General features: G+C 37.0%; 1 protein-coding gene across 1 annotated transcript in view; it reads right to left on the bottom strand.

Annotated features, from left to right (window-relative positions):
* The window catches only part of LOC150104669 (filamin-A-like), a 270337-nt gene that overhangs the window by 113691 nt on the left and 143831 nt on the right, over positions 1-12815 (bottom strand). The gene's annotated exons all lie outside the window — the stretch shown is intronic.

Below are 12815 nucleotides of genomic sequence, written 5' to 3'. Positions count from 1 at the left end.
AGAGAGCAAGCAATGATAAGGATGTCGAGGTTTATAAAAGCTTTTTTGGATGCAGAGCATACATCATACAGAAAACATGACATTGCATCCCCAGTTATGATTTACTGCAGAAACAATCTTCATCATTAGTTGTGATGTCAGTCCCCACAAATTCTCATGCACTTAAGATCCTTTTTCCTGCATGGAATGGCATGTACTGTGTGATATTCCAACTTGTTTTGCTATGGTATTCATCATTTAATGATTATCAGCACATACATATCTCAAATCAATTTTAACTCATTGCTCATTTACAGGCAGTTACTAGATGGCCTCTACATTCATCTCCCCAATGGTTTTCTGCTTACTTTAAGCAAGGCGTTGATACTTAAAGTATGCTATTCAAAGATTCACCATTGTATACTCAGTGCAATAATACAAATGATTCTATTTTTTGAAATTTGATTAAACTTGATGTATGCACTATGTTAGCTTGCATTCCTTGAACAAACATAAAACTGCAGTTTGTGTGCATGCAGAAGAGATAAGCTGGATATATTAAACTGTGTGTGTGTGTGTGTGTGTGTGTGTGTGTGTGTGTGTGTGTGTGTGTGTGTGTGTGTGTGTGTGTGTGTGTGTGTGTGTGTGTGTGCAGAGGAGATAAGCTGGATATATTAAACTGTGTGTGTGTGTGCGTGCATGTGGGGCTTCTTTATATTTAAGTTATCCAGTAAGGACAGGCAGCTATGAGTGTGTATTCAGTCCCTGAACTTAATGAGTGTACCTCATATTATATGTTAAATATATAATAATAATTATTAACTGAGCATCTCCATGAAGTTCGAAGACTCATTACTGGAGGACCACACTAACCATTTATCATCATCATCAAATAACTGATATGTACCATCAGGGATGCACAAGATAATTATGATAGTATTACATGAAAAAGTTACACCATTACTAACTACTGATCAACAATTTTCCTTCATTTCCTCCTTAAAAGACAGAAATATAAGATCTGATAAAGCTTGTTACCTATCAAGACTCAAATTATTATCAGATCTTATATTTCTGTTTTTAAGGTGCTTTTTACTGTATTAATCCGTCTCCATCTTGGTCTTCCTCTGGGTCTTTTTCTTGCCAACCTAGCACAGAACACTTGTTTTGTTAATCTTTCCTCTCCCATTCTGTTTAAGTGACCATCATATCCCACCTGAGGTTAGCTCTACTAACACATTCCTGAATGCTAACAATGGCAAGTTCTTTCCTAATATCCTCATTTTCAATGTGATACTGCCATTGATGCCATCTGTCCATTCCACTAATCTTTCTCAAAACTCTCATGCCTGAGGTCTCCAGTCATTTATGTAGCAGTAATTATTTAAGAGAGTGATGGAAAGAGTATATAGATGATTTGTACAAGAAAGATATTAATTGAAGGAGAATTTGAAAGATGATTTGTTGAGGAACCCATGATAATGAAAAGTGAAGTGATATCAGCAATGGACCAGCTGCCAAAAGGAAAAGCTCCTGGAGCTGATGGAGTGTCAGTGGAATTAATGAGAGCAGTTGGGGATGAAGCCTCCCCCTGCCAGTGGCGTCTCCATCTTGTCAGGGGGGGGACTTGCGCAATCCAATGATCTTGTGAACTATACTAGAGGTATCATTACTTCCAGCAGGACCTCTGAAAGTCGAACTGTTTGGATAAAGAGAGTCGCCCTGGTGCTCCAGGTAGGGGGGGGGGGAACCTTCACTGGACAGACTTAAATGGATATTGATCCAGGCCTTGGAATAATAGTTTACAAATAGGATCATGGAATGTCAGAAGCTTGTACAGAATTAGAGCATTGCATTTCAAGAAATCATGTATGATTTCTTGAAATGCTCTTTATAAACTGGATATAGCAGTACAAAAGAAACACAATGGATAGGAGAAGGAAATTTGAAGTAAGAGAACCTTTTGCTATTTTATGGTGGGAAACAAATCTGAAAAGCATAAATTTGGAATATGTTTCATCATTAGGAAAAAATTGTGATCATCACTAATTGAATCTAAAGTGTTTAATGAAAGAAAAAGTAAGCTAAGTGTACAAGCACAATTGGTTCAAAATAACCTTTATTAATGTGCGCACACACACACACACACACACACACACACACACACACACACACACACACACACACACACACACACACACACACAGAAGCTGCAGAAGAATCAATAAAAGATGAATTCTATGAAAAACTGGCATTAATTGTAGAAAAAATTTCACTGGCAGGATATAATCATTTTATTAGGTGATTTCAATGAAAAAATTGAAAAAGAAGAAATATATAAACAAATTATTGGAAACCAAAGCCTTCATGAAGAGACAAATAGTAATGGAGAAAGATTAATTTGGCCACATCCAGAAATTTAATAATAAGAAGCACTGTTTATGAGAAATAATATACACAAACAAACATGGAAATCTCCTGATGGTCATACATTCAATGAAATAGACCATATCATAATCAGTAAAAGACATTGGAATTGCATTCAGAATATCTGGAGATTCAGGGGAGTTGATTGTGGTAGTAATCATTTTCTAATTGGTGCCATACTTAAGGTTAAAATAAACAGTAAATATTTTTCAGCACATGCAAATCAACTGAGATATTATATTAACAAACTAGATATAACAGAAGAGAGAAGAAAATATGAGTGTGAATTAAAAAGAAAATTGAAAAAAATGAACCAGAAGAAAATGAAAATACTGAAAACATCTGGACTGGAATTACATCAATGATAGCATAAAAGTAGCAGCAGAACACTTGGTTGGAATTCCAAGTAAAATACAGCATAAAAAACGATTCAATGAAGAATGTGAATAGGCAGTAAAGAAAAAGTAAAAAGATAGAAGCACATGGCTTAATAACCCATCTGATATTCATGCCACTCTGAGATATAAAGAGAGCAGCAAGGCAGCCAACAAAATAATAAGACAACAGAAAAGAAAAATTTTTTCATGAACATAACATATTGAAAAAATCCAAATACTTTACAGTAAATAATCCCAGAAAATTTCTAAAAACCAAAAGATTATTATTACATGACACCTTCAGGGAGTCCAAGGACTCATCGAGGGAGGGCACCTACTCTCCAACTCTCTGTCTCCACCACTCCACTAACTATAACGAACCACAACTATCATCATCTACACCAATGCCATCTACCACCCACTACCATCACTAGTATTTTCACAGACAATCACAAACATCCATGATCATGGCAGGATTCAAACCCACAGCTGTTTGGCTGGAGAGCAGATACGCTAACCACTCGGCCAGCCAGGATGGCTGAGACGACCCCGTGAAAGCAGCTGCTGAGGTAGAATTTGGTAAGGATCAGTTCTAATTAATAAAGAAGATAGGCACACATATATGAAAACAATAGTAGTAATGGACAAATACTAGCCACCAGAGATGAAATATCAAACAGGTGGAGAGAGAGAGTACTTTAACAAACTCCTAAATTGTGATGAACCTACTGTGTCTTTCAAACAGAATACTTATACTTGTCACCCAGAAAAAATTAAACCTTTGCTAGATGAAGTAGTGGAAAGTATAAAGCAGCTCAAAGACAACAAGGTGCCAGGTACTAATGGAATAGTAGCTGAACTCATTAAATATGGTGGTAATGTTTACATAAGCTGGTAAATTTAATATGGGAAAAAGAAGAGATGCCTGTGAATGGAAAGAATTGCAAATCAGTATATAAAACAGGAAACAAAAATGAATGTGAAAATTACAGGTGAATAACGTTACTGTTAGCAGGCTACAAAATTTTATCTAATATTGTACTAAAAAGATTTTTACCTATGTTGAAGAAAATACTGATGAATATCAAGCAGGATTCCAAAGAAATAGATCAACAGTTGACCAAATGTTTACACTTAAACAGATAATAGAAAAAAAATGGGAGGACAATCTGCAGCTCCATATTTTATTTGTAGACTTTAGAAAAGTAAATGACAGCATTAATAGAGAAGTCCTTTGGGAAATAAAATATTAGATGAACTAGGAATACTCATAAGATAATATGTTTAATCAAAATTTCCACCACTGACAGCCAAAGCATGGTAATAGCTAATGAAATTAGATCTGAACCTTTTGATATTAAGCAAGAAGATGTCCTTTCACCCACTGAAAATTTAACATTAGAAAAATGCATTCGAGAAATTGTAAAAGATAACATAAACAGAACAGTAATATTAGGATATGCAGATGATATGCACCTTGTTGGAGAAAATGCTGAAGACATTTTGAAATTTTACATTTAGACACTTAGAAAACTCAAAACTGATGCTGAAAAACTAAGACTACAAATGAACCATGATAAAACTGAATATTTAAATGTATGCAGAAATCACAATCAAGGGGAAAATGACCATTTTACCATTGATAACCTGAAATTCAAAAGTGCCACTTTCTCCAAATATCTTGGAACAATGATTAATCAATATAATAAAATTAGTATAAAATTAAGACCTAGAATACATGCCTCCAATACATCTTATCATTCACTACAATATATTTTATTTTCCAATATTCTATTAAGCAGAGTTAAAACAGAAATATCTAAGATCATTAGACCTATTGTTTTATTTGAGCAGAAACCTGGAGCACAACAGACCAAGATACAAAAAAAGCAATGCATATCTTTGAAAATAAAATCCTCAGAAAATCTATGGACCCATAAGCAACAGGTGAATGGAGAAGAAGACATAACCAAGAACTATAATGAAGTCCATGGATCCCCACTTCTAGTAGATGAGATTCGAGCAAGCAGATTGAGATGGCTTGGACATGTAAAGGGTGTCCCAAAATTCACGCAAGATTTAAATTTAGCGCTATTTGTGTGTTAAAGTGTTGCCAACGAGAAAAAAAAGACAGCGTGACAGCTGACAGTTCAGGGTTATTAAAAATGGAGCGCTACACAAAAGAACAATGCATTTTCATTGTTGAGCAATATTTTAAAAATAATGAAGGTTTGGCAGCTACAGTTCGCAATTTTCGTACAAAATATGGTCCGAATAGTGATTTAACTTCATCAACTGTGAAAAGATTAATTAAAAAATTCAAGGAAACTGGATCAATTAGTGATCATATACACTCTGGCCATCCTTCAAAAAGTCGTTCAACAGAAAACATCGAAGCAGTTCGTGAGAGAGTTTTGCTGAGAGTCCAGGAACATCAATTCGGCACCGTGGTCTTGAATTGGGCACTTCGAGAAGCTCTCTACAGAGTATTTTCATGAAAGATTTGCATCTTTATGCTTACAAAGTTCAATTGACTCAAGAACTGAAGCCTACTGACCACACACAGCGGAGAGAGTTCGTTGAATTGATTATGGAACAACAACAAGTGGATGCTTATTTTTCGAACAAAATCATCTTCAGCGATAAGGATCATTTTCATCTTGATGGCTTCGTTAATCGACAAAATTGTCGCATCTGGTGTTCAGAAAATTCATGAGTGATTGTCGAGAAACAAATGCATCCACAACGTGTCACTGTTTGGTGTGGATTTTAGGCTGGAAGCATCATAGTTCCATTCTTCTTCGAAAATGCAGCTGATAAGGCAATAACAGTTAATGGTGCTCGCTATCGCGACATGATAATCCAGTTTTTTGTTCCTAAATTGCAAGATATGGATGTGGACGACATGTGGTTTCAATAGGACGGTGCCACATGCCATACAGCTCGAGAAAAAATTCAATTACTGCATGAGTCATTTCCTGGTCGTGTAATTTCCCGTTTTGGTGATCAGAATTGGCCGCCCAGATCATGTGACTTAACGGTGTTGGACTTTTTTCTTTGGGTTTTTTGAAGTCTAAGGTTTATGCCAACAAGCCCATGACCACCCACGCCTTGAAGGAGGAAATTGAGCGCTGTATCAACGAAATTCAGCCGCATTTATGCAAAACGGTCATGGAAAATTTCGACAAAAGAGTGCATATGTGCCAGCAAAGCCGTGGAGGCCATTTACCCGATATGCTATTCCATGCATAACCCTATACTGTATACTTTATGAATCAATAAGAAATTACAATTTTTAATTAAAAACCTGTGTTTTCTATCAAAATTACTTCTTGCATGAATTTTGGGACACCCTGTAGAAAGAATAGTTAAACAAGCATTCAAGATGAAGCCTGATGGAAAGCGACCTAGATATATATCGCAGATGCATTGGGAGAATAATATCCAAAAAGACTTAGCAAAAATGGGAATACAGAACTGAAATGAAAGAGCTGAAGGTAGAAAGGAATGAAAGAAGTTGATACGTACAGCAAAGAACCTTAGAAGTTCAACTAGCTGCAGAAGATGAAGTTGGGGATGAAGCAGTGAATATATTAACTGAAATTTGTCAACAGGTTTGGAAGAAAATATATTGGCCTAGAGATTGGAAATCATCAATATTCATGACAATTTCTAAATCAAATCCCAAAGACTGTGAGATTTATAGAACTATCACTTAAATTTCACATGCAAGTAAAGTTATGCTGAAAATGATCCAACAAAGGCTGGAGTCATATGTGAATAGAGAAATGCCACAAGAACAGACAGACTTTAGGAGAGGTAGAGGAGGTAGAAACCAGATAGCAAACATGAGATGGATTATGGAAAAAAAAAAGAATTTCAGAAGAAAGTACTCATCTGTTTTATTGATTATAAGAACGCTTTTGATTGCAGGGATGACAACAGACTGTGTGTGATTTGTAATGAAATCAGTGAGAATACCCGAGCATCTAATTTTCTTGATAAGAGAGCTCGTATGACAACAAGAAGCTTCAGTAAAAACAGTCTTCGGAGAAACAGACAGTATTTGATTGGGAAAAAGGGGTTTGGCAGGGTTGTATACTATCACCATAGCTTTTTCATGTTTAATATAAATGCATTATGAGAATGGCTAACTTAGACAAAGACCCAGCTGGAATTAACATTAGTGGCAGAAAGTAAATAATTTAAGATATGCAGATTTAATGGCTATGTATTTCCTATACTTATGGATAGGTATAGGAAAACAGCTCCTGTACACTGCCACCAGTTGTAGCTGGTGGTGATGTATTCGACAATTCTGTGGATTTGCTGAGTAGTACTATGGTGTTGCCGAAAACCAAACTGTTCTTTAGGGAGGATGTTTAGGTCATTTACTGAGGTTTGGAGTCGTGAGTGGATAACCTTCTCCACAACCTTACCCAGACTGGACGATAATTTTGCGGTAGGTGTGGGTCTTTGCCTAGCTTATGTATAGGAATTACATCAGCCAGTTTCCAGGAGGAAGGAAAGTAGTGAAATCTTAAAATTGCATTTATTATACTGGTCAGGTGCACTACTGCTTTTCGGGGCAGAAGTTTGATCACCCGATTAGTAATTCTGTCTGCCCCAGGAGCTTTTTTGTTCTTTAATTTTTTAATAATGTCATATTATTATGACAATAATGTCATATAGTATGAAAACCTTGACTTTGACCACATATATAAGATTCACAGCATGGTCAGTGCTGGTGATAGGAAGTTTGAGTGAGTGTCTGACCTTGCTGTGAATCTTATATATGTGGTCAAAGTCAAGGTTTTCAGACGAAGGCCTGCATTACTCCTCCAAATTGTATGCTATAACTTCTGCTTTGTCTACATCTGTGAGCAAGGCCCTAGTCAGAGAATAATGGGGGGGAAGGGATCTGTCTTTGTTTTTGATATTTTTCAGTAGTCCCCAGATGGACTGATCAGCAGGTGAAATGGAGGCCAACTTTTCTTCCCGTACTTGGTCTCTATGAGCTTTGAGCGCATCTCTTACTGCCCCATTTAATCTGTTTAGATTTGTTTTATCTTGTGGCACACACGTGTTACGGAATCTTTTCCTAGCTCTGTTTTTGTCTCTGATCAAGTTCATGATGTCTTCAGGCAAACAATCTGGCTTGCGGGCAGATTTGTAGGAGGTAGCTACCATTATAGCAGAATTCATTTGTTGTGCGAGATTTTTAACTGCAGTTTCTACTTCTTCTTTTGTGCATATGTGAGGAACAGGTCCAGTATAATCCTTCAGTGCTGTTAACAGCCTTTCCCATGCTATGTAGGAGTGAGAAGGAGGAGACAGGTATTCTTGTTTTCCCATTGGGTTGTGATCGAATGATAGTTCATCCATGGATATAATGCTGTATTGAAGTTTGATATCCTGCAGGATAGCTATATCCAGGATATCAGCAGTGCCAAACATACTGAGATGAGTTGGTTCGGTGGGGCCTGCCACAACAGCGTTGCTTGATCCTAAGTAATTAGAAAGGATGCAACCATTCTTGTTGGTGGTTGAGCAATTCCACACAGGGTGCTTGGAGTTCAGATCCCCGGCTATAATGGTCGGCTCTCTGATGCATAAGATGGCATTTAGGTCAGAGTGTAGTAGAGATTTTTGGAGAGGGTTGTAAGCTGAGTAGATTTTCAATCTGCCAGCAGAACTGGTGACTACTTCCACACCTGTGATCTCAAGGTTAGTGGTTGAAGGGTTGTTCACAGAGTGGTGCTTAATATAATTTTTAATGAAGATGGCACTGCCACCACCTCTGTAGAGTAATCTATCATTTCTGTATAGGCGATAACCCCTTATTTTAGGATTGTCTGAGGGTCTTAAATGAGTTTCACTGATTAATAAAACATCTGGTTGATACCTATATGTGAAATCTTGGAGTTCCAGAATTTTGTTTTTGAGGCCATTTGCATTCCAAGCAACGATCTAAAGAGATGCTGGAATGAATTTATTACTATTCATTTATGAGAGCTGTGAGGATGACCTGCGTTTCACGAAGAAATCTTTTAGTGGAGGTTTCAGTAGAGTTTGATAGGCTGAAATTTTGTAGTATGTTTCCTAGTGAGGCTGTAATAACAGCTGTTAGATTTTTAGGTGCTGGTGGTTGATTTTGTTCTGGTATTGGTCTATTTGTGTGGGTCACATTGGCATAACTTCTTGTTTGCTTTTGGGTGTCTCTATTTTTGGAGGTCTCTGACTGTGGCCACTGAGTCTCCGGTTTTGATGCCTGGGCCTCTGGTGTTCTTATACTGTAGGAGGAGGGCTGATTGACTGCCTCCATCCGTCTGTTCTTTGGGTGCTGACTACATCCTTTGTAGTTCACAGGATGAGGGCCACCACAGTTGGCACATTTGGCCGAGGTGGTCCTCGGCTTAGTGCAGGTATTAGTGGGGTGGCTGTCTCCACATTTCAAACATCTATATTCAGCTCTACATAGATTTTGGGCATGGCCAAACTTCTGGCACCTGTGGCACTGCCCAGAAGATGAATTTTTCCGGAGTGGTTCTGGTGTGACGATGAGACCACAGACTGTTTTTAAGTTATAGATATCTTTGTAAATTTTATGAATCTCTACTAGGACTAGTGGCATGGGAGTCTTGTCTGCTTTGTACATTCTGCTGATCTTAACTGGAGGCAGATCCTGAGAATTCAAGTCAGCAGCTATTTCTGCTGTGTCAATGTCTTCACAAACACCACGAAGGACTATGTTCAAGTTTTTTTTCCAAGCTGAGCGCAAAGGTATGATACTGGATGCCTCTATTGTCCAGTTCTTTGGTCAACCTTCTATAGTCTGTCACCATTGCTGGCTGGATCTTTATGCCTTCATCCATGTTTTTGGCCTTAATGAAGCCAATGTGCAGATTGGACATTGTGGATCTTAAAGCTGCCCATTTCTGCTTTTCTCTAAGGATGATCGGAGGCACCTTTTCTTTGGGAGAAATAGCGACGTCCGAACCCTGAGAATCCTGTTTCATTTCATTGTCATTGTGTGGTTCTTCTGTTGCTCTTCGTGTTTGCATGCGCGCACTTCTACAAAGTCTGAAGGAGTAGAAGGCACCGATTCTAACTGATCTTCTGCGACAACGTCTGTGACTCTTTCCGGCGGAAACGTGTCGTAAAGTTTCACTTTTCCCGGCCAATTGTTGTTAAGTAGTTCACCTAGTCTTATAAATTCTCTATATACCTCCTCGAATATTGTCTCATTTAGCTGTTTTTCCATGATTATCAATGTGAAGTATCTAAAGTTAAAAAAAAAAAAACACTTACCGTGCAGTTGTAGTCTTTCTTACCGGCACTGCTACAGGACTCTGAACTGTTTTAGTAAGCGCACTAATTCAAAAAATGCATGATCTTTCTTCTTATTGTGCTATCTTCTATCGAAGGTCAGCGACCATCTTGGCGAACAAACTGCGCTCTTGTGCTAATCTGAGCAGTTGTGCACTGCTCTTTCCTGTTCACGTCTTGATGTTGTCAAACCATGATATTCTTTTTCTTCCTCTAGTTCCTTTGCCATCAATTCTTCCTACCAAAATAGTTTGTAGAAGTTGGTATTTGCTGTTTCTCATGATGTGTCCAAGATATGATGTTTTTCGTTTCTTGATTATTTGTACAAGATGTTTAGCTTTGCCAATGGATTTTAAGACATCTTCATTTGTAATTTTTTCTGTCCATGATATCTTTAGCATTCTTCTGTATAGCCACATCTCAAAGGCTTCGATTTTCTTGATGGTTGTCGCCTTCAATGTCCATGTTTCAACTCCATAGAGCAGAATAGACCACACGTAACATTTCAGCATTTGGCATCTGACTTCCATGTTTAGGTCTTTATTGCAGAATAGTGCTCTCATTTTCATGAAGGACTGCCATGCAACTTCAATCCTTGTCTTTATATCTATTTCTGGATCCCACCGTTCATTAAGCCAGCAACCAAGATATTTATATCTTGACACTTGATCAATATTTTTCCCATTGAGTGTCAGTTTCATTGATGAGGCTGGATGTTTGCTGATGATCATGTATTTTGTCTTGTTGATGTTTATATTTATTCCCATTCTTTGGCTTTCTATGTATACTCTGTCAATGAGTTTTTGGAGATCCATAATGTTATCTGCAATTAGCACGGTGTCATCTGCATATCGTCGGTTGTTAACAATCTTTCCATTTATTGTGATTCCCTCTGGACATTCTTCCAATGCTTTTTTAAAGATTACCTCTGCATATATGTTGAACAGGAGTGGTGAGAGCATACATCCTTGTCTCACTCCTCTTTTGATGTTAATATCACTGGTGGTAATGTTGTCTAATTGAACGGTAGCTGACTGATTCCAATACAGATTTGTTATTAGTCTTATGTCTTGTTCGTCTAGCCTTATTTGTTGAAGGATTTCTATTAAGTTGGTGTGTCTGACTTTGTCGAATGCTTTTTCAAAATCTATGAAACACATAAAGACAGATTTCTGTTTTTCTATGCATTTTTGTATCAATATTTGGGTACAGAAAAGGGCCTCTCTAGTACCAAAACTATTCTGAAAGCCGAATTGTGTTTCACTTAGAGTTTCTTCACTTTTTCTATAAATGCGATTCTGAATTACTTTCAAAAATATTTTTAATGTTTGGCTCATTAGACTAATAAGTCTGAAGTCACCACAGGAATTCGCTTTGGGTTTCTTTGGGATAGTGATAAATGTAGATTTGAGCCAATCTGATGGAAATTCATCACTTTCATATATTTTATTAAATAGTTTTTCAAGAAGTTTGATGTTATCTGGTTCGATTAATTTTAAAAATTCTGTTTGCACACCATCTGGTCCACTGGCTTTTCCTGTTTTACTTGTTTGTATAACATTCTCTATTTCGCATTTCATGATTGCTGGTCCTTGAATGTTATCTTTTATATTTATAGGCTTCTGTCTAGTATCATTGAAAAGTTCTGTTACATATTTTATCCAAATCTGTGCTTTATTCTCTTCTTCTAGAACTATTTTTCCATTTTCGTCTCTTAGAGACACTATTTGCTTTTTCCTCAGTTTTCCGGAAATTTCGTTGATTTTCTTATACAGATTGAAATTATCATGTTGTTTCTGAAGCAGTTCAATTTCAGTACATAAATTTTTCATCCAATTTTCCTTGGCTTCTTTTATTTTTTTCTTGATGATGTTATGTGTTTCTGTATACCTGGCTAGGTCTTTGTTTTTATACATTCTTCTTGTATCAATAAGAGAAAGAATCTCAACTGTCATCCATTCCTGTTGTTTTATATTATTCACATAACCTACTTCTTCAATACTTGTTGTTACGATGGCATTCTTTAAGCTATTCCAAAGAGATTCCACACTTTTATTTTCTTCTATGTTAATCTGTTGTAATCGCAGGTTAAGCTGTGTCTTGGCACTTTTATTTATGTTCGGGTCTTTCAGTTTTTCTACATCAATTTTCTTTTTCTTCTTTTGTGATTTTTTAGCTGATTTTAATCTAAGACGTATACTTCTGCAACTATGGGATTGTGGTCTGATGAGATATATGCTCCAGGATAAGTCTTTGCACTCTTTATATTACTGTGGAATCTTTTATTTATCAGTATATAATCAATTTGATTTCTGACAATATTATGTTGGTTATCTTGAGGCGATTTCCAAGTGTACAGTCTTCTTGGTGGAAGTTTAAACCAGGTATTTGCTATTGTTAGACCTTCTTCCTGACAGAATTGGACTAGGCGATCTCCTCTGTCATTTCTGGTGCCTAAGCCATGTTCACCAACAATTTCTCCATCACCCCCTCTTCCCATTTTTGCATTGAAGACCATGCACTCTTTAAGACATACTATAATAAATGCACCACAATTCTGAAACTGACCAAACTCATAATCACTACCATGAAACTCTCATCGTCCACTCTTTTTCCGATAACCATTCACCATTTTCGATCTGATCCATTTTTCCCCCAATCTATTGCTACTAATGATCATCTCTTTGGCCATTTAATAAACAT

The sequence above is a fragment of the Typopeltis vanoorti genome, chromosome 7 (assembly GCF_054136105.1).
Source record: "Typopeltis vanoorti isolate ZY-2024b chromosome 7, IOZ_Tvanoo_1.0, whole genome shotgun sequence".
NCBI lineage: Eukaryota > Metazoa > Arthropoda > Arachnida > Uropygi > Thelyphonidae > Typopeltis > Typopeltis vanoorti.
The sequence above is the reverse complement of the archived record's forward strand: the minus strand, read 5'-3'. Positions and strand labels throughout refer to the sequence as shown.